Source organism: Lutra lutra, chromosome 15, assembly GCF_902655055.1.
Source record: "Lutra lutra chromosome 15, mLutLut1.2, whole genome shotgun sequence".
In the NCBI taxonomy this organism is placed as follows: domain Eukaryota; kingdom Metazoa; phylum Chordata; class Mammalia; order Carnivora; family Mustelidae; genus Lutra; species Lutra lutra.
This window is the reverse complement of record NC_062292.1, coordinates 1,421,226-1,444,010: the sequence shown is the minus strand read 5'-3', so window position 1 is coordinate 1,444,010 and position 22,785 is coordinate 1,421,226. Positions and strand designations below refer to the sequence as shown.

Here is a 22,785-nt window from a genome sequence, read left to right as displayed (position 1 = left end):
AAGAATTGATATTTTCTCAGATAAAGGAATCTTGGACTAAGGAGCAATTTCCGTTTCCTGCTGTCGTGTCACGTGGAGAGCTCCTCCTGCTAGAGTACTTCGATTACTTTACCCCAGGTAGTCCACACACTGCCTAAGAAAGGGACCATCCTGTTTCCCTCGTTTAGCATAGGTAGGAATTTAGTTTTCCGTTCACGGCAGTAATGGATCTCTACTTATAAAGTCCTAGAAAAACTTACTCCCAATAGTCATAGTAACTGTTCATTTCACGGAAATGTCTCCACCCACTAGTGCTGTAATATCCAGGCGGTCACTGTCATGACTGTCACTGTTGCATTCCACGCGGGGAGTTTTCAGGCCCGTAGGTCCCTCCTGTTCTCAGATACAGCCCCGGCTCCAGCTTTTTTCGCGTTGGTTATCTTCAATCTAGAAGGTGACAAGCCTTATGGACTTAAGTATTTAGTGTGATTGATCCCACTTTATTTTTTTATTGAAGTGCACTTACCTTATAATGTCTTACTAGATTCACGTGTACACATACATTACTCCATGCTCACCACGTGGAGCTGCTACCATCCGTCACCATACGACCTTATCACGATGTCATTGACTATCATCCCTGTGCTGTACGTTTCATCTCTGTGACTTATTTTATAGCTGGAAGTTTATACCTCTGAATTCCCCAGTTTTTTGTCCTTTCTCAAACCCACAACCTTCTCGCAACCACCAGTCTGTTGTCTGATTTAAGAGTGTTTGGTTTTTGTTTGTGTGTTTTGTTTTTTAGATTCCACATGTAAGTGAAATCACATGGTATTTGTCTTTCTTTGTCTGACTTAGTTCACTAGCATTATGCCCTCTGGGTCCGTGCATGTTGTAGCAAATGGCATGATCTCATTCTTTTCTGTGGCACTGTAGCAGGTCACTGTTTAAAGATGCCACCTCTTCTTTCTCCGTTTATGTGTCGACGGACACTTGAGTTCTTCGATATCTCGACTATTGCCAGTAATTCAATAGATTACCTTTTTTGTTGATGGTTTCGTTTGCTGTACAAAAGTATTCTATTTTGGTATAATCCCAGTAGTTTACTTTTGCATTTGTTTCCCTTGCCTGAGGAGACATATCTATTAAAAAACAAATGTTGCTATGTCCAATGTCAGCAAAATCACTGCCTGTGTTCTTTTCTAGGATTTTTATGGTTTCAGATCTCACACGTAGTCTAATCCATTTGAGTTTATTTTTGTCTTTCTTTTTTTTTTAAGATTTTATTTATTTTTCTGACAGACAGAGATCACAAATAGGCAGAGAAGCAGGCAGAGAGAGAGGGAGAAACAGGCTCCCCGCTGAACAGAGAGCCCGATGTGGGGCTCGATCCCAGGACCCTGAGATCATGACCCAAGCCGAAGGCAGAGGCTTTAACCCACTGAGCCACCCAGGCACCCCCCATTTGAGTTTATTTTTCTGTGTGTTGGAAGAAGATGGTCCAGTTTTGCAAATAGCTGTCCTGTTTTCTAAACCCCATTTGCTAAAAAGACTGTCTTTTCCCCATTGTTTATTCTTGTCTCGTCTGTGATAGATTAATTGAGCACATGAACATGGGTCTATTTCTAGGCTCCCTACCTGTTCTCTTGATCCCTGTGTCTACGTGTGTGCCAGTAACACACTGCTTCTAGGCTCCATGCCTGTTCTCTCGATCCCTGTGTCTACGTGTGTGCCAGTAGCACACTGCTTCTAGGCTCCCTGCCTGTTCTCTCGATCCCTGTGTCTACGTGCGTGCCGGTAACACACTGCTTCTAGGCTCCCTGCCTGTTCTCTTGATCCCTGTGTCTACGTGTGTGCCAGTAACACACTGCTTCTAGGCTCCCTGCCTGTTCTCTTGATCCCTGTGTCTACGTGCGTGCCGGTAACACACTGCTTTGATTGCTGTGGCTCTTGAAATCTGCGCTTAACAATTACTGCAGCTTTGACCCTCATTCTCAAAATTGCTTTGGCTATTCAAGGTATTTTGTGTTTCCAGATTTTAGGATTACTTGTTCTAATTCTGTGAAGAATGTTGTGGGTATTTTGATAGGGATCATATTGAATCTGTACATTGCTTTGGGTAGTATGGGTATTTTAATGATATTAATTCTTTCAGTCCATGAACATGGTATATCTTTCCATTTGTTGTGTCATCTTCAGTTTTAATATTTTCAATATTTTATAGTTTTCAGGGTACCAGTCTTTCTCCTCCTTGATTAAGTTTATTCCTAGGTATTTTATTATTTTTGGTGCAAATTTAAATGGCATTGTATTCTTCATTTCTCTTACTCCTATTTTGTTACTAGTTAGAAACCACAGATTTCTACATATTAACTTTCTATCATGTAACTTTACTGAATTCATTTATCAGACCTGATAGTGTTCTGGTAGAGTATTTCAGATTTTCTATGTAAGGTAACATGTTATCTGAAAACCGTGAGTGTTACTTCTCCCTTACCAATTTGGATACTTTTTATTTCTTTTTATTGTCCTGATTGCTGCATGTAGGATTTCTAGTACCTGTTGAATAAAAGTGGTGAGAGTGGACCTCCTTAAAAGAAAAAGCTTTCAGTTTTTTACCATTGAGTAATGTTAGCTGTGGGTTTATGTTGAGGCATGTTCCCTTTAAACCCACTTTGTTCAGTTTTTATCATGAATGGATGTTGTATTTTGTGAAATGTTTTTTCTGCACTTATTAATATGATCACATGCTTTTTATCGTTTCTCTTATGAAAGTGATGTACCACACTGATTTATGAATATTGATCTATCCTTGCATCCTGGGAATAAATCCCACTTGATTGTGGGAAATGATATTTTTAGTTTACTGCTAGATTCAGTTTGCTCATATTTTGCTGAGAATTCTTACACCTATGTTCATCAGGGATATTGGCTCAAAAAAAATTTTTTTTTTTGCAATGTCTTTATCTGGTTTTGGTGTCAGGGTAATTAATCTGGCCTCATACAATAAATTTGGAATCTTTCTTTCCCCTATTTTTGGAATAGTTTGAGAATAGACATTAACTCTGCTTTAAATGTTTGCTGGGATTCATCTGTAAGGCCCTGTGGTCCTGGATTTTGTTGGGTGATTTTTGATTACTGATTTAATTGCTAGTAATTGATCTGTTCAAAGTTTCTGTTTCTTCCTGATTCATATTTGGAAGATTATATGTTTCTAAGAATGTATCCATTTTTCCTAGGTTGTCCAGTTTGTTGGCAGGTGACTTTTCATGCCATTCGCTTATGAATGTTTGCATTTTGACTCTTTTTTTTTTTTTAATTAATTAATTTATTTATTTGACAGATAGAAATCACAAGTAGACGGAGAGGCAGGCAGAGAGAGGAGGAAGCAGGCTCCCTGCAGAGCAGAGAGCCCGATGCGGGGCTCGATTCCAGGACCCTGAGATCATGACCTGACCTGAAGGCAGAGGCTTTAACCCACTGAGCCACCCAGGCGCCCCGAATGTTTGCATTTCGATGGTGCCGGTTGTTATTTCTCCTCCTTCATTGCTGATTTTATTTATTTGTGTTTCTTTTTTTCTTGATAGTCTGGCTACAGGTTTGTCGATTTTATTTATCTGTTTAAAGAGCAGCTCTTGGTTTCATCAGTCCTTCCTATTGTCTCGTAGCCTCTATTTCATTTATTCTGCTCTAATCTTTATAATGTCCTTCTTTCAGCTAGCTTTGGGCTTGTTTTCCCTGGCTCCTTTGGTATGGAGTTACGTGTTTATTTGAGATTTTTATTTTTCTCAAAATAGGCCTGGATCCCTATAAATCTCCCTCCTAGAATTGCTTTTGCTTCATTGAAGGTTTGAACCCTTGTGTTTATGTTTTCATTTGTCTCCAGGTATTATTTTATTCCTCTTTGATTTCTTGGTTAACCCATTAATTGATTAATAACATGTTGTTCAGCTTCCATGTGTCTGTTCTTTCCACATTTTTTTCTTGTAATTGATTACTAGTTTCTACTATTGTGGTTGGAAAAGATGCTTGATATTGTTTCAGTCTTGTATTTGTTGAGACTTATTCTGTGGCCTAACATGTGATCTGTCCTGGGAAATGTGCCACGTGCACTTGAAAAACATGTATATTCTGGTTTTGGGTGGAATGTTCTGTATCTGTGTATAGGTCCATGTGCTCTAATGTGTTGCTCAAAGCCACTGTTTCCTTGTTATTTTCTGTCTGGTGATATATCCATTGATGTAAGAGGGATGTTAAAGTTCCCTGCTGTTACTGTATTACTATCAAGTTCTCCCTTTTTGTCTGTTAATGTTTGCTTCATGTACTCAGGTGCTCGTCTGTTGGCTACATAGATGTTCACATCGTTCCATTCTGTTGTTGGGTCGCTCCCTTTAGAGTTACCTTGTGGGGCCGCTCTCTGTCTCTGCTGCAGTTTCTGTTTCACAGTCGACTTTGACAGAAGTATTGCTTATATCTGATAGACGTCTACTCTGGCGGAAGTATCGCTTCTATACTTCTTGTTTCCATCTACGCGGTATGTTTTCCATCCCTTCACTTTTGGCCTCTGTGTGTGTCTTTAGGTCTGAAATGAGTCTCTTGTGGGCAGCACATTTTTTTGGTTCTTTTTTTTTTTTTTCCAATCCCTTTAGTCGTTCTCTCTTTCATTTGGAGCAGTGAGTCCATTTCTACTTAAAGCAATTGCTGGTAGTTTTGTACTTTCTGCCGTTATATCGCGTTCTGGGTTTTGGTTGTTTCGTTTGTTGTTGTTGTTGTTGTTGTTGTTTGCGGTTCTGCTGTTTTTATCTCTCCTCCTTTTGCTCTCTCCCTTGTGGTTTGGTGGTGTCCTTTAGTGTTAAGCTTGGATTCCTTTCTTTTTACATTGAGTTCAGACACATCCTGAAAACACTAAATTGTTACTCCCCTCTCCCCATTTTATGTATATAATGTTATATTTTACAACCTTTTGTTTTGTGTATCTCTTTCCTAATTTTTGTAGATAAAATTGATTTTACTGATTTTGTGTTTTAACACAAAATATTGGCTTTGTAAGTGGTTAATCTGTACCTTTACTATATGTTTGCTTTCCTGTACAATTTTTTTTTCATAATATTCTTACGTCTGGTGATAGCTGTATGTTTCCACTTAAAGAATTCCCGGGGCTCCTGGGTGGCTCAGTCATTAAGCATCTGCCTTCGGCTCAGGTCATGATCCCAGGGTCCTGGGATCAAGCCCCGCACTGGGCTCCCTGCTTGGCAGGAAGCCTGCTTCTCCCTCTCGCACTCCCCCTGCTTGTGTTCCCTTTCTCGCTGTGTCTCTGTCAAATAAATAAATAAAACCTTTAAAAAAAGAATTCCTTTAACACTTGTGTAAGTCTGGTTTAGTGAAGATGAACTTTGTAAACTTTTGTTCATCTGGGAAATTTATCTTTCCTATTCTTTTTTAAAAATTCTTTTAAAGATTTATTTATTATTTTAGAGTGAAAGAGAGAATGCACATGTAGGGGGAGGGGCAGAGGGAGAGAGAGAATCTCAAGCAGACTCCACGCTGAGCACGGAGCCTGATGCAGGTTTCTGTCTCACCACCTTGAGATCATGACCTGAGCCAGAATCAAGAGTCAGACACTTAACTGACTGAGCCATCCAGGTACCCCACTCTCCTTCTGTTCTTAATGATCATCTTGCTGGATAGAGTGTTCTTGTTGGTTTTGTTTTGTTTTCTTTTTTTTCCCAACGCTTTGAATATATCACACCACCCTCTCTGACATGCAAAGTTTCTGCTTAAAGATCAGCTGACAGCCTTATGGGGTTTCCCTTGCAAGTAACTGTTTATTTTTCTCTTGTCACTACTTTTAGCATTTTAATTATTACATGTCTTGGTCTGGTCCTCCTTGGGTTCATCTTGTTAGGGCTCTTTGTGCCTCTTCGACTTGGATGTCTGTTTTCCTCCCCAGAGAAGAGAAGTTTTCAGCTATTATTTCAAATAAGTTTTCTGCCCTATTCTCTCTCTCTCTTCTCCTTCTGATATCCTTATAATGTGAATTTTATTACACTTAATGATGTCACTGAGTTCCCTTAACCTATTCTCATTTTTTAATATTCTCTCTCTCTCTCTCTTTTTCCTGCTCAACTCGGTTGCTTTCTATCTTCCTGTCTCCCAGATCACTGGTCTGGTCTGCATTCTCTAATCTGCATTGATTCCTTCTAGTTTATTTTTACTTTCAGTTACTCAGTTCTTCAGCTCTGACTGGCTCTTTTTTATACTTTCTGTGTCTTTTGTTGAAGTTCTCACTGAGTTCATCCACTGCTTTCTCTAGTCCAATGAGTATCTTTATGACCATCACCTTGAATTCTTTTATCGGACATGTTGCCTATTTCCATTTCATTTAGCTCTTTTGCTGCGCTTTTGTTGTGTTCGTTCCTTTGGGATACATTCCTCTGTCTCCTCATTGTGTCTCTTCTTTCTCCGTATTAGATAGGTCAGCTATACCTCCTGGTCTTAAAGCTAGTGTCCTAGTGTAAAATAGGTCTTATGGTGCCTTCTAGCACAGTGCGTCCTGGTCACCAGAACTAGGTGCTCCAGGGGTGTCTCCTGTGTGGGCTGCATGTGCCCTACTGTTGTGGCTGAGCTGTGACTGCCTTCAGCCCAGCCAGCTGTGATGACCTACTTTGTCTGTTGCGGGCATCCTGGCAGGGTTTGGTCCCGGGCTGTTGACAGGCCTGATGCTGCTGTGGTCTCATTGGTGGACTCTGTCTCCAGTTAACCTCTCTGCCACAATTGCGCGCACCCCAGAGGGCAGGGCTTGCTCTCTGTGTAGCCAACTAAGTCTCTAGTTGGCGGATAGGGCCAGTAGTCAGCCTGGCTATCCACATTTAGACTCTCTGCCACATTTCCAGGGGTGCCAAAGGGAAGGGCTCGCTCCCTGTGCAGCCAGCTACGAGGCCAGGCTGCTGGAACTGTGGGTGCACTGGTGAGTGGCGTTCTCTCCGCCCCTCCCCAGGGCAGGAGTTACTTTGCAGGGGCTCTGATCCCTGCCAGGGCAGCCTTTCGGGCATGGCGGGGCAGGAGCTCCTTCGGAGGGCTGCCTATTGAGGCGGGAGGGTTGGATGGGGTGGATCCGCAGGGGGACGTGGGAGCAGGTACACTGTGCGAACAGGGTGGCTGGAGACTGTTCGTGCTGCCTGCCACAAGTGTCCAGCTACCTAGACTGGGGAGCGGAAGAGAAATGAGCCTGCCCGCTCTTTTGTCCCGGGATAAACCTCCTGGAGGCCCCTGCCCCTCTGGCACATGTTCCAGCATTAGTCAGTAACTTCATACACAGGCCAGGTGCTTTTCATCTGCTTCTGTGTCGTGTCTTGGGCTGGATTATTTGTCATTCCGGTCCTCTAAGAGGAGGGACTCAGTTTCTCGTTGCCCTTCAGCTCTCCCAGAATTCAGCCCACCGAGTTTTAAAATTCTGAGTTAAGCCCTGATAATTTTCAGAATTCACAAAGTTAAGCCCCACTGAAAACCAGGCGTTGTGGAGACTCACCTTGCCAACACCAGCACCTAGTGCCTGGGCACGTGGGGAGGGTCCGTTCCGCGCGTGGGGAGAGTCCGCTCCACTCCGCTCCGTGTGTGGGGAGGGTCTGCTCCGCTCCGCTCCGTGCTTGTGGGCCTCTTCGCCTCTGTGGTTGGTCTTGTCAGGGATTTGGTTCCCAGCCGTGTGTCCCCCCCTCCCATCGCTTCCTCGTGGCTTCCTCTCTGCGGCTCACATGGAAGGTCTGTCCTGCCTGTCTTTGGGTCATGTTCAGTTACTTGCATAGATGCGGCTGTTACCTTGGTACATGGGGGGCATGAGGTAAGCCCAGGATCCTCCTTTCCCTGATTGATCCCGCTTTAAGTAGGCATGTGTGAAATCGTTCCTATAGACATTAGTCAATAGACCAGTTTTATTTTGGGAAGATTGGTTAATTAATACATATGTAAGATCCATATAAAATAACTAGATTCAACATCACTGGATTAAAAAGAACGTTAATGGGATGTTTAAGAATCTCCAGGTATTTTTCTCAGCTCTGTCTCATACTCCCTGCCTGTTTCCTCGCGGTGGTTCTCGGACTTCAGCAGGGGCAGGATCCCTTAGAGGGCCTTGCAAGCCCACAGATTGCTCTACCCTAGAGTTTCCAGTTCAGGGGATCTAATCTGCGTTTCTGACAACTTCCCAGTGAACACTGACACTACTGGGCCAGAGTACCACACTTGGAGAACCCCTGCCTTAAGCGGAGAGCCACTGCGCACTTACACTGTTCGTTGAATTGCTTGTTCTCTTGGCTAATTGTTCTCAGATTTAGGATTTCATAGACTAGGAACCTTTCCAAAAACTGAGCAATGAACAGCAGTAACTCCATGCTGGGGATGCATATAAAAATCAACTTCTAAAAAATTTGCCAAATGAGAACATTAAAAAAAATTGTTTCTCATCATCACCATCATTTTGCTTTGAAAGGCCATTTAATTTCCAGTGTCATTTAATATAGAATAAGGGACTGTCTTCTCAATGGGGTAAACTTGTCTTTACACGAAGCTCGCTTTGTCTCTCTGCCGCGCCACGGCACGAGAGCGGAGGCGATTTGCTGCAGGTACAGGCCAAAACTTGGTTGCATTTTGTGGGTAATTTTAAAGCAATATTAGAATCTGCTAAAAGTTTGTGTGATTTTTATTTTCACTATGCACAGCAGTTCCAAACAACGTCAGTGACAATATATTGTCCTCTCCCCGAGAGGGACCACACTGCCTAGCCCGTGCTTCACGACTGCTTTACTGTCCTGATCTTTCCCACTTTGCCGGAGAACAGTAAAATGTCATTCTAGACCGGGAGCACCAGGGCAATGGTGGGCAGAAGCCTTTGGGCTAAGTTACATGCAACTATGGAGTCTTTGCATTCTTAATTACGGAAACCTAATACGGAAAATACCGTCCTGTTTCTTGGGTCAAAGAGAAATATAAACTGTCTGAAATTTCCTTAGTTTTGAGAGGTGACTTTGTCCCTATTAGAGAAAATCATACAAATTTTAAAAACCACACAATTCAGAGAATAAAAATTCTTTCCTAATTATGTGAAGAAGTAGAGTCTACTACTTATACCACTGAGGCTCAAAAGTGATACATTGTTATGAATGTAAATGACTCTTTATTTAACTATGAGTAATGACAAATGAAGGTAGAATATTCTAATTCCAAGTAGGAAGCCAGAGAGTTTTCTGTAACATTGGGTTCAATATAACATGAAGAGTTTAAAGTCATTTTTGTCTCTTTAATCTATGACCGATTTTTAAGTTATTGAAATATACATGTATACATTTTATTTCTGTTTCATTCATTTGCTAATAAGAAGGCACAGCCGTTTGCTAGGTGTTGTTTTGAGGACACAGGTGTTACATAGTCCCAGCTTTTGAGGAATTGAATGTTTAGCTGAGAAAACAAGATAAATGCATGTTTAAAGTCGAACTGTAATAGAAATCCAACACTAGCATAAGAGAATGTTGCGAGGGCGCCTGGGTGGCTCAGTGGGTTAAAGCCTCTGCCTTCAGCTCAGGTCATGATCTCAGGGTCCTGGGATCGAGCCCCGCATCGGGCTCTCTGCTCAGGGGGAGCCGGCTTCCCCCCCACCCCCGCCACTGCCTGCTTCTCTGCCTACTTGTGATCTCTGTCTGTCAAATAAATTTTTTTAAAAGAAGAGAGAGAGAATGTTGTGGGACAGTGCATGTATGATGACGTGTCAGAAACACTTAGCGGACAACAGTATGGCTGGGTCAAGGGATGAGAGGAATCTCATTAATGAAATGGCATTTCTTGACAAGGGCCTTGAAGGATAAGGTACATTTTTATATACAGAGAGGAACAGAAAATGGCAGGCTAGTTTCGGGAGAACATCTCCCAGTTGCCCAAATCTAGTTAAAATGGAGAGTTCCTTTAGTATTCTATGGGAGATAAATTTGGAAATGTAAATTAATGTAAATTAGGCCTGGATTATGAAAGCATCTGAAGCCTTCTTTCTGATGATAATATTGAGCATTAGATTAATGATGATAAAAATAGTAAATGCAGGGGCATCTGGGTGGCTCAGTCGGTTAAGCATCTGCCTTTGGCTCAGGTCATGATCCAGGGTCCTGGGATCGAGTCCTGCATCAGGTTCCCTGCTCGGTGGAAAGCCTGCTTCTCCCTCTCCCACTCCCTCTGCCTATGTTCTCTTTCCCACTGTGTCTCTTTCCCTGTCAAATAAATAAATAAAATCTTAAAAAAAAAAAGTGACTGCAGTTTACTAAGCAGTATATAGCAGGCACTGTACTAATTGGTTTGCCTACACCGTCCACAAACCCTACGGGGTAGCTCCTGTTATCCCCATGGTACATTTAAGGCAGCACTTAATTTTCCTGAAACAGTCTCCTGAGATGACTTGGCCGGCATCACAGCACAAATAAGGGACAGAAAGCTGAAATTCAACCTAAGTCTACGTCCCAAATCCTACTTCTATCAAGCAAACCAGGCTCGGGATGGCAAACAGGTTTCAAGTCAAGTGACAATTCTTGATTTGCTGATAAGACTCCAAGACCACAACTAAACAGATCAAAATATGCCGTGATGGGATACTAATGTCTGCTGAAAATGCGGAGGGGTGTTGGTTGGCGTGTGTGGTGCACAGTGGCTACATAAGCTCTGGAAGCCGTTGAAGTTTTCTGAGTAGGTCAGTGATCTAGTAAAGTGACTTTCCAGAACGTTAACCGGGCAGCAGAGTTGAAGTCAGCAGACGGTGGGACAAGTGGAGGCGCCTGCTCCAGTCCTGCAATGGGAAGTCTTAAGGACCTAGTGGCCTGAAATATTTAGGAACATTCTTTTGCTTCAAGAAATCCATTTCTGCTAGAGAAAGTACAGTTCTTGAAACGTGATCCTTCTCCCCCCGCGAACCTGTGCTCAGCATGAACGGTGACCTTGGATGCTTTGTTCATTGCTTAATTCCCCAGTCCTCAGTGCTAAATATGTTTTCCTCAAATAAATATATAATAGTAAAAGTAGGGATTACAATAATAATTAGCACTTATTTTGTGCCAGATGCTGGGCTCGGTGTTCTCAGTAGAGCAAGGACCTCTGGAGCCAGGCAGTCTGGGTTTGAATCCCAGTTTCACTGGGTACTGGCTGTTTCAGCAAGTACCTTAAACTGCTGTGCCTCAGTTCTCTTATCTGTGAGATGGGGATGACGGTACTTATTTCAGAGGGTAGTTCCGAGAAATGAATGGGTCAGTGCAGGCATACGTTGGAGATACTGTGAGTTCGGTTCTGGACCACCACCGTAAAGCAAGTCAGATGAACATTTTGTTTTCCGGTGCACATAAAGTTATGTTTACACTGTATTCTAGTGTCTGTCAGGTGTGCAACAGCGTTATGTCTAAAAATGTGCATGCCTGGATTTTAAAGTACTTAGTTGCTCACGGTCCGCGGGTCTTCCATCGGGTCGTGCTCTTCTCCTGGAGGGGGGTCTGGTCTCCATGTGGAGGGCTGCTGACTGGTCCAGGTGATGGCTACTGAAGGTTGAGGTCGATTTGGTAACTTCTTAAAATAAGACAATGAAGTTTGCCACATTACTGGACTCTTCTTTTCACGAATGAGTTCTCCGTGGCATGCGATGCCGTTTGAAGGCATTTCATCCGCAGCGGGGGTTCTTTCAGAATTGGAGTCCGTCCTCTCAAACCCTGCCTAGGCTTGGTCAGCTCAATGTAGATGATATTCTCAGTCCTTCCTGTCATTTCAACAATCTTCTCAGCATCTTCACCAGGAGCAGATTCTAGCTCAAGAAACACTTTCTTGGCTCATCCACACGAAGCAACTCCTCGTCCGTTCAAGTCTGACCCTGAGATGGTGGCAGTTCTGCCCCATCGTCAGGCTGCACGTCCCCCGCTAGTTCTCTGGCTGTGTCCACACCATCCGCCGTTACTTCCTCCGCTGAAGTCTTGAATCCCTTGAAGTCATCCATGCGGGTTGAGACCAACTTCTCCCAAACTCCTGTTAATGTTGCTGTTTCGACCTCTTCCCACAGATCACAGTGTTCTCAATGGCATCTGGGATGGCGAATCCTTTCCGGAGGTTTTTCAGTTTACTTTGCCCAGATCCATCCTATCTGTGGCAGCCACAGCCTTGTGCCATGCCATGCCAACTCTTCATAAGAGTTGAAAGTCGAAATGACTGCCTTATCCGTGGGCTGCAGCCAGTGCTGTGCTGGCAGGCATGAGAACGGCACTGACCTTGCTGTCTGTCTCCGTCAGAGCTCTTGGCTGACTGGTGCGTTGTCAATGAGCACTAACGTTTTGAAAGGAATTTTTTTTTTTTTCCCCTGAACAGTAGGTCTTAACAACGGGCTTAAAACATCGGCAAACCGTGCTGTGAGCAGCTGTGTGGCCGTCCAGGCTCTGTTCCATTCTGAGGGCACAGGTTGAGTAGATCTGGCACAATCCTTAAGGGCCCTACGATTTGGGGACAGTAAGTGAACATGGGCTTCCACCTCAAGTCACCAGCACTGTTAGCCCCTAATAAGAGAGTCGGGGTGTCCTTCGAAGCCTTGATTATCGACTTCTGTCTGTGAAAGTCCTAAATAGCAGCTTCCAATAAAAGGCTGTTGCATTCACACTGGAGGTGGGTCGTTTAGTGTGATGACCTTCGGTACTTACCGCAGCTGCATCACGGGAGGCCGAGCCGTGGTTCTGCGTCCCGGCTCGCTGCTTGCCCTGGTTCGGCTTGTTTTTTTGCAGTTTCCTCACCTCTCTGAGCCTTCCCTGAGTTGAGGCAGTTACGGTCGTGCTCTGGGTGCGGCTTTGTCTTAAGGGAATATCGTGGCTGTTTGATCTTGTGTCCAGATCACTGAGATCTGCTCTGTGTCAGCAGTGCGGCTGTCTCAGCGTCTTTCATCCGTCATCTGAGAATCCTCTTTCTTATCCGTTCACGTGTTCCCTCGAGTAGCACTTCTAATTTCTTTCAAGAACTTTTCCTTTGTGTTCACAACTTGGCTGCCTGTTTGGCACAAGCAGCTCAGTGTTTGGCCTGCCTTAGCCTTGGACATACCTTCCTCACTGAGCTTAATCAGTTCTGCCTTTTGATTTAAAGTGAGAGGTGTGACTCTTCTATTTACTTGGACAGCTAGACACTACTGTAGGGTTATTAATGGGCTTTAGTTCAGTATTGTTGTGTCTCATGGAATAGGAAGGTCCAAGGAGAGGGATAGACAGGGGAACAGCCAGTTAGCACAGACATTTATTCAGTTTCCTGTCTGATACGCGCATGACTAATGGGGTCCCAAAACAATTACAGTAGCAACGTCAAAGATCGCTTAAGGTACATCACCACAGTAAATATTATAACAATGGAAAAGTTGAAATATTGAGAGAACGTATCAAAACGTTGACACAGAGACACAAAGTGAGCAAATGCTGTTGGAAAAATGGCTTCGGTAGACTTGTTTGATACAGCGGTGCTGGAAACCTCCAGGTTATGAAAATACCCAGGATCTGCGCAGCACAATAGAGCAAAGCCCAGTAAAGCGAGGTGTGCCTGTACATGCAAATTGGTAAGAACAGGAAAAGCTCAACAAATATTATTGGATAATAACATTTATTGTTATTATTGTAATATTTACCATTATTTCATTTGGGAAGATAAATACGTCAGGGTCAGAGCAAAGCTAACCGTTACAGCACGCCTGCTATCAGGCCTGTTGCCCTCCTTCACAAATGGTGTCTCAATGAAGATGAAGCTCCAAGTAGAATCTCACTGTCAGAAACGACTTCCTTCTATTTTTACCAAATACGAAATTCCTAGAGATCGGGTTTCAGATAACGTGATTTTTAAAAATAAAGGGAGCTTTTCCTCTCTTCGTGTAGATCCTTATGACTGAACATCAGATTACATTCCTTTGCAAGAAGTCCAGAGGCCCGGGTGCTAGCCCCAGCGCAGTAGTGGGAACCACGGTTCTCACTGGCATGCTCCCGTTTTATTCTGTGAGTGCGAGTGTCTGCCGCTGGCAGTAACATGAACGTCATGGGTGGTTCCTGCTTCAGCTGAAGTTGGAGAAGCAAAGCCAGATGAGCCCACGGGAAGGGGTCACGTGTGCATCTTGTCTAGACAAGCAAGACTTCCCTTTGACAAGTATTAAAACCAAAACTTTCTTCTAGCCACACTGAATTATGGCTGGATATACCCTTTAGCCCTTCACGCTGATGATCTTCAGTAATGCTGACGTATTCATTCACGTGGGGATGGTCAGGTCTTGACTGTTTACCAAAATAGAAAAATGAGAAGGTTAACAAGTGGCCTTGAAATCCAGAGAGACACCAGCCGCCATCTCTCTCTCAAACTCAGCGCCTTCACCAAGTGACGTCTTACTTTTTTGGTGATAAGTTTCCAAGTTGCTCTTTTGCTCTTAAATTTCTTTTTCTTAGCCGTCTCCGTAGAGACCACAAAATATTTGTTGTGGGTTTAAAATAAATATTTAATGGTTGAATGAAGGTGATTCAGAACCACGAAGGAGGGACCCAAAGTCACAAACTAGAAGGAAGTTAAAAGACGTGACTCCTCCCAGAACTATATAACCTAGATTTGATAAGATTATATTTTAACCCCAGTCTAATCCTCGAGCAATAGATGGAAATGTGTAACCTAGGGGCACCCGGGTGGCTCAGGCAGTTAAGTGTCTGCCTTCAGCTCGGGTCATGATCTCAGGGTCCTGGGATCGAGTCTCAAGTTGGGCTCCTGCTCAATAGGGAGCCTGCTTCTCTCTGTCTTTCTCCCTCTGCCTCTCCCCCTGCTCGTTCTCTCTCTCTCTCAAATAAATAAAATATTTTATTATGTGTTTTTATTACTTTTATTATATATATTATATTATATATTATTATTTATTATATTATTTTATTATGTGTAAACTAAAAAGTAACCTCTCTGAGTTAGTTATTTAAAACTAACGAGTAGGCTCACCAGCACTCTTCTAATAATCCCAGACTTGAAAGAACTTTCAGAGGACCACCGGCATAGGATCCACCCTGCACGCAGACATCCTACGAAAGGAAAGGTACCATGTCCAGCACACGTTGGGGGCACGTAGCTTTTTGATCCTGATGTCAAGTGCGGGAGGCAGACAGCCCTGCTGAATCCGTGAGACCTGGGTCCCTCCACCCGGCACACCCGCTAACGCACTCCCATGACTACCTACCCCGGGCTGCTGGCTCGCTTCCTTGCCCGGGCGCTGAGAGAGCGCGGTGGCAGCGTAACCACCCACTCATCGTCCTTTGCCCTCTGCAGTCTGACCCTGAACTCGTCTTTGGTCTGCGCACGGCTGCATTTTTTCTAGCCAGTGACTAAGCATGATCTGGGTTAATAAATAACTTCCAGGTGACCATTTAAAAGCCCTTAGAGAGGACATAGAAAGGACCTAAAACCTCAAATTCATCCTCTTTTTCATTCATAAAATATTATTGCTCCTCTCACTTTGGTTTCAGAGTAAAAGTTACCAAACCAGATGTTTTTGGCCCATTAGACAGTTATAGACATTTCTGGGCACTGGAGGGTGGGTGGGGGATTGGGTTTTAGTCGTTCTTGGTTTTGGTTTTGGTTTTTGGTTTTTGTTTTTTTGTGAGATACACTTTTATTTCTGCCCCATCTTCCAGGTCTCCATCTGAACCCTCAAGAGTGAGTCATATTCCTTATATTTAAGTATTTTTCCCTTCTTGTGTGCTAAAATTCCCGACTCCAGTGTATGGAGTGTGTCCACAGCCTCCCTTCTGTGCGCTGCATTCTTTTCAAGGATTTCATTTGAGTACAGCTGACACACCGTGTTCATTAGTTTTAGGGGTACGACGCAGAGATTCAGTCTCTGTAAATGCGCTGTGCCCACCACGAGTGTGCCCACCGTCTCTCAGACACACCAGCATTACAGTGCCACCGGCTACGTTCCCTGCGCTGGGCCTTTACCCCACGACTTACTCTCTCCGTAACTGCAAGTCTGCGCACGCCCCCCTTCACCAATTTCGCCCATCGCCGCATGGTGTTCTCTGACAACTGTCCGTTCGTCCCGTGTTCATAGATCTGATTCTGCTTTCTGTTTGTTTATTCGTTTGCTTTTTCAGATCCCACATATGAGTAAAATCATGTGGTATTTGTCTTTCTCAGGGTGACTTGTTTCACTTAGCTTCATGCCCTCTAGGTCCATCCATGTTGTCGTGAAAGGCATGATCTCCTCCTTTTATCGCTGTGTAATACTCCTCACTGTATCACACGCATAGACACCTCACAACTCCCTTATCCGTTCGTCTACTGGTGGACACTTGGGTTGCTTCCATGCCTTCCCGACTGTTGGGAATATGGCTGCCGTAAACACAGGGCGCATCTATCTTTTCCATTTACTGTTTTTGTTTCCTTCGGGTAGATGCCCAGTGGCAGAATTACTGGATCATATGGTATTTCTGTTTTTAATTTTTTGAGGAACCTCCATATCGTTTTCCACAGTGGCTGTGCCGATTTGCGTTCCCACCAACAGTGTGGGAGGTTCCCTTTTCCCCACATCCTCGCCAACACCCGTTCTTTCTGGTCTTTTCGACACTCGCCATTCCGACAGCCATGAGATCTCACTGCGGTTTGATTTGTATTTCCCTGATGATCAGTGATGTCGAGCACCTTTTTGTGTGTCCGTTGGCCATGTGGATGTCTTCTTTGGAAAAACGTCTCTTCAGGTCCTCCGCCTGTTTTAATCAGATTGTTTGTGGGTTTTTGGTGTTGACTTGCAGAAGTTGTTTATATATTGTGGGTATGAACCCCTTTATTGGATATATCCTAGCAAATGCCTTCTTCCATTCAATAGATTACCTTTTTGTTTTGTTGATGGTTTCGTTTGCTGTGCAAAAGTGTTTTTGTTTTAAGATTTTATTTATTTATTTGACAGACGGAGATCACAAGTAGGCAGAGAGGCAGGCAGAGAGGCAGGCAGAGAGAGAGGAGGAAGCAGGCTCCCTGCTGAGCAGAGAGCCCGGTGTGGGGCTCGATCCCAGGACCCTGAGATCATGACCTGAGCCGAAGGCAGAGGCTTCAACCCACTGAGCCACCTAGGCATCCCTGTGCAGAAGTGTTTTATTTTGATATAATCCCAGTAGTTTACTTTTGCATTTGTTTCCCTTGCCTGAGGAGACATATCTAGGAAAACTTTTTTCTACAGCCAGTGTCAGAGAAATTACTGCCTGTGTTCGTTTCTAGGATTTTTATAGTTCCAGATTTCACATGTAGGTCATTAGTCCATTCTGGAGTTTGTGTGTATGTAGGATACAAGACAGCGGTCCAGCTTCATTCTTGCACACGTAGCTGTCCAGTTTCTAAACTCAGTTTATGGAGCAGACGGTTTTCCCCTGTTGTATGTTCTTGTCTTGTTTGTCGTAGGTTAATTGACCGTGTAAGCGTGGGTTTATTCCTGGGCTCTCATTCTGTTCTGTTCTGTTGATCTACATGCTGATCTTTGTGCCAGTGTCTGTCATGTTTGTGGCGATGCTATGCAGTGTATTTGCGCTCACGTCTTCATGTCGTCTGCTTATTAATTCTGTATTTTCATGTTTTGTATGGTAGCCATACTAAGTAGCTTTGGAGGGTAATCGCTATGTGCCAAGCTTTGTTCTAAGTGTGTGTTCCCTGCAGGAACTTACGTAACTCTCAAAGAAGTAAATATTTTCACCCCATTTACAGATGGGCAGGTAAGGAACAGAAGTGTTAAGCAACTTTCCTGAAGTCATACAGCTGGAATGTGGCAAGATGGAGATCAAACCCAGGCAGCCAGATCCAGAATTTCCATGTTCCAACCTTGTCACCTTTATGTTGTCATGTTAAACCTAATGAGCATTACTTCTCTACTGGTGACAGAGTGGTGAGTGAGAGCAGGAAAGCAAACTTGGCAGAAGGCACACCAGAGTCCTGAGCTGGAATATGTGGCCTCCCTCAAAAATAATTAGTATGGTTGGATATTTAGTCATATTTTATCCTTATTAACTTCTATTTTTAATCATGAACCTTTCCCCCTCAGTTTTACATGAATAATATAAAATTATTTATTTCTCAAGAATCTCTCAATTAGCAGGCTCCTATATTGCCTGCAGAACTTTGGCTGTATTCTTGATGAGTCTATATGTAATTATTTTATTTTTTTAAAAAGTACTGTATTTTTCAGAGAAAGAGATAGGCAGAGGGAGAAGCAGGCTCCCTGCCGAGCAAGGAGCCCGACCTGGGCCTGGATCCCAGGACCCTGGGATTGTGAACTGAGCCGAAGGCAGATGCTGAAGTGACTGAGCCCCCAGGCGCCCTGTAATTATTGATAAGCACATTCATTTTTGTTTAAATTTTACAGAATACCCAGGTAGCTCCAGATCATTGCAGCATCCAGATTTCTGTCTCCTAGTGTAGTTAGAGGCCAGGAAGGCTGCCTTGAAAAATCATGGCCAGTTCTTCAAAAAACCACAGATTCTTTTGTTATTTGAGACAAATGGGCAGTCTTGAGGGGTTTTTCTCCCAGTAACATTAAGTGCTGTATCTCTGCACCTCGCCTCTCTGCCAGTCTTGACTGTACCGTCACAGTTCACACTGTAGCTCATGTCACTTGTATTACGCACTTTCTGCCAGCAGCTGTCTTATCTTTAAGTCAGGTCAACAGAAATGATGGCTCCGGGTTTGTTGTAAGCATACTCTTGCAACAGTGTTTTTCCCTACAGTGGTTTTCAATCCTTTTACTGCCCCTGTCGTTGTATATACAGAACCCCGTCTACTCTGCAGTGCTCTCTCCCTCTGACTGAGAGCCAGGCCTGGGATGAGGCCAGAGAGGAAGTCAGCAGGTCAATCCACCACAGGGGTGGGGAGGGGTCAAAAATGGTTCTTCCCTGGAAGCTTCTGTCCCTTGCCTCCACCCCACTGTCACCCCACCCCACCCCACACTGTGCTCGTAACTGGCCATATGATACTAGATAATCTGTCGTAAGAGAGAGGAGTTCCAGAGTTTGCGAAACAGAAATGTGGGAGTTGGCCCTCTCATCGGATCTTCCCACCACATTTAGGAGTCTGGTCCGTATCGCGCTTACAGTGTGTTGTGAATGAAGGTCACCCTTCCGGTGGCCACTGCGGACGTCCCGTGGCATGGCCTGTAGAATCACGAGCAGCTTCATCTGCAGGTAGATGAATGACAGCCGCAGCTGTAAAACAGCCAAAACTGCTCCTTGTGGGAAGTACCCGCACCCATAGCTTTCTGTGCAAAGTTCTCCCCTTCACTTGTTACACGTTAACTTTCTGGTCACTGTACAGTCACCATCTGTGAACTACTCCTGCTGCAGTGAGACTTGTCGAGCATCGCATGGCAGGGGCACGGGGCAGGGCGCTGACCTTTACCTAAGGACACCATCGTGGTGCAGTTTCTGACTGCTGCCTTCTCACTGTGCTAACAGAGACTCGTTGACTTCTCTAACAGCTACCCGCAGTGGCACTGATATCTTAGTCGGGATTATTCTGGGGGGGTGGTGGGGGGAATACAACTCTGTGTTGTGTTTCCATGTGGGTGGCCTTTGTTGATGGTGACACCTTGCAGATACCCGGGTATTTCCAGGTCTTGGTTGCCTTCCCACCTGAAGGGAATTATCTGCTGCTTCTCTTGGCTCTTCCATCAGTGAGTTCAGTCCTTCGACAGTTTAGGTCAACACACATTTATCAAAGGCCTGTTTCTGTCAGTCACAGTGTTCTACACAGTGGGGTGAGGGGTGTCTAGGAAGAGGTCCTTGCGCTCCAAGAATTTAATACTCTCTGGCAAAGACTGTGCTCTAACTGTGATAACTTGGACGTCGTGAAGTAAATGCAGGGTGGCTGAGCCTCCCTGGGTGTCACGGGCGCCTCTGCACGGCTCCCCTCTCCCAGGACCAGAGTGAGGGGAGGCTCCCGGGAGGTGTGAGCTCTGCTCTAAGGGTTGGAGGGTAGAGTTTTCAGAAAGGTAGAAATGACATTTCTTGCAGAGGAAATGGTATGTGTGCTGGGAAACCACATGGTCTGTTAACCTTCATCTATCAAAGCTTAGAATACTGGGAGAGGGTAGGCGCACTCAGAAAGGCAGCTGTGCATCGAGTCAGCCGATTGGGCCACATTCAGGAGGTTGAAATTTGTTCATAGTGTTGGTCCATGGACTGACTGGCTGGGATGGTTTGTAGTGTTGTGAATATATTCATTTTCTTGGGATAAGCATGCAAAACTTCTATTAGATTTCAAAGTGTTCCACGATCCAAAAACTGTCCGGAATGTTTGCACTGAAAGGTCTTAAATGAAGGGCCATCCTGCTCATTGATTAGAGGAATGAAAGCATTACCGTATTCTCACTTCACATCATAAGAAGTTTTCTGTGGAGGGCTGTGTTAGTTCAAAGACAGCGGTTGCAGGGGATATTCCTGTCTACAGCCCAAAAAGCCCATAAACTCATTCATTGAGCAAAGGTTTAACTGAACCCAAATCTTCTTGAATCACTTGTCCTTGGAATCATGGAAGTGTTTCCAGCCTTCTCCAACAAGAGTGTCGGCTCTTGGTCTGAGGTATTCATAAATGGCCTGTGGCACTGGGAAAAACGCTGAGGAGACGCTGGTGACCTAAAGAGACCGCGTCCCTGTTCCGAGCTTAGAGTCTACTGAGGAAAGCAGACATGAAAAGAAATGAGCCGAGTTCAGACTCATCATTTCCAGGAGTGAAAGGTAGGATGAGATGTAATAGGAAAACCTGATGTGGGGGGTATCAGAGGAGGTTTTCTTGAGCCAATGACGTGCGAACCGAGACCTGAAGAAATCGGTGGCAGCTGGGAAAGAAGAGAGACCCCGAGCTCCCAAGTCCTGACGCAGAGCGCTGCTGTGTTCCAGGAAAGAAGGGCCTTGCAGGGCGTGGAGAGACTGGCACGAGATGGCGCTGGAGAAAGGGAGGTTGGGCCGTTTTCCGAGTGCAGGTCTTTGTTCTGAGAACAACAGCAAGGAGAGGCACTGGATAGCGGGGACAGTGCCTGACGTGGTGGGTCTGTACTTTTTAGACCGCTCCCTGGTTGCCCTGTAAGAAATGGACCAAAGAAGGACAAGTTAGCAAGGAGTTATCCAATAATATATAACAACGGAAAACGCAGTGGTAGCGCGTACTTTAATTGATGGGTTGTTGAAAATCTGCTTTCGTTCCTCCATGTGCAGACTGGTGAGCTCGCCATTCTCTGAACTCAGACTTTCCACAGAGGCACTGAGACCTCGATCCTGAGACGCAGGGTCCTGCGGAGTCCTGACGGCTCCTGGGGAGGCCTCGGCACGCCACACAAGATTTAGCATTTCTGGGAGCGCCTTGAGGTGACAATGCTTGAGACATTCTACTCGAACCCCCTTTTTCTGCAGTAGCATTTCAGGGCTCTATGTTGTGAGGACACCAGTTTCATATCTAAGCCCTTTGTTCTTGCCAGTGAGGAAGGGACTCACCTAAGATTGCACAGCTCGGACTGCAAATCACTGGTCTCCTAGCTGGTAGTGCCGGGGTGTCTACCATGCCACACTGTCTTTATCTCCCTGGGAGTCACATCGTTGGTTTTTATAATTATCAGAATTGCAGGTGCTGCTTTTCCTTCCTTGACTAATGACTGGAAGTGCACCTTATCTGTTTTCAATGACCAGTAAAAATGTATTGCTCCATGATAGCAAGCATGTTTTACTAAAGCTTGAAGACTTCTGAGAAGTGCCTCCCAAGGAGAACAAGACTTCTCATTTCCTTCTGACTAAGCTGAAAATATTGCCAAGAGCAGCATTTCTGTTTCTAAGTCAGTCCAAAGTCTGTAAGCGTACAGAAGTGATGAGTGGAAGGAGAAATTAGCTGAGCTTTCAGTAACTTTTACTTGATTTGAACTTGGGTTCAAAGGTAAATCAAAGTTTAAAGTTGAACTTGAACCTTACCATGCCAAATGGGCTTCCCTTACCTTAATTAAAATGTTAAGTATGGGGGCACCTGGGTGGCTCAGTGGGTTAAATCCTCTGCCTTCAGCTCAGGTCATGATCCCAGGGTCCTGGGATCGAGCCCCACATCCAGCTCTCCGCTTGGTGGGGAATCTGCTTCCCCCCCCCTCTCTCTGCCTGCCTCTCTGCCTACTTGTGATCTCTCTCTCTGTCAAATAAATAATAAAATCTTTAAAAAAAAATTGTTAAGTATGAGGCAGGCCCATAGGAAATATAGCAGTTCTGAGTAAGGCTTTGGCATCAGGTGATCAGAATTCAAATTCCCGACTTCTCCACCTACCAACTTTGTGACTTAGGAAGAATTACCTTTCTTCAGACTTATTTTCTCTGTCGCAGAATAGAAATAATGACACTTCACAGAAGGCATTAAATAAGACAATATATATAAAGGGCTGTATCATCAAAGTTCAGTACAGAAAACAGAAACCGAAAAGAAAGGGGTTTAATACAGGGGAGATCAGTGAGGAGTGGGGGACAGGAAGCCGCAGGACCACCGACATTACACCGCGTGACTGCATCTGGGACCCAGAGGTCAGGCGGCGGCTCCAGGCGTCACCCTCAGCCACAGCTGCTGACACGACTGCCTCTCCCGGCCATGCCCCTGATGACGAGACGGGGCAAGGCTGAGCCCTGGCCTGCACACGCTTCTGTCTCCGACCGCCCGCCGGCCCGTGACTTGCCTCTTTTAGTTCCACTGAGCACAGCTAAGCCCGAGGAGCCCGGTTTGTAACAAAAGCCTTGGCTGGAAGGCAGTTTGGGAAAT

General features: G+C 44.7%; 1 protein-coding gene and 1 long non-coding RNA gene across 5 annotated transcripts in view; both read left to right on the top strand.

Annotated features, from left to right (window-relative positions):
• Positions 1–22,785, top strand: part of NME7 (NME/NM23 family member 7) — a 268,375-nt gene that overhangs the window by 216,338 nt on the left and 29,252 nt on the right. The window lies entirely within an intron of this gene.
• Positions 106–12,738, top strand: LOC125085447 (uncharacterized). The gene is made up of 3 exons (XR_007122934.1): positions 106–117; positions 10,751–10,757; positions 11,667–12,738. It is a non-coding gene; the product is annotated as an uncharacterized LOC125085447 (long non-coding RNA).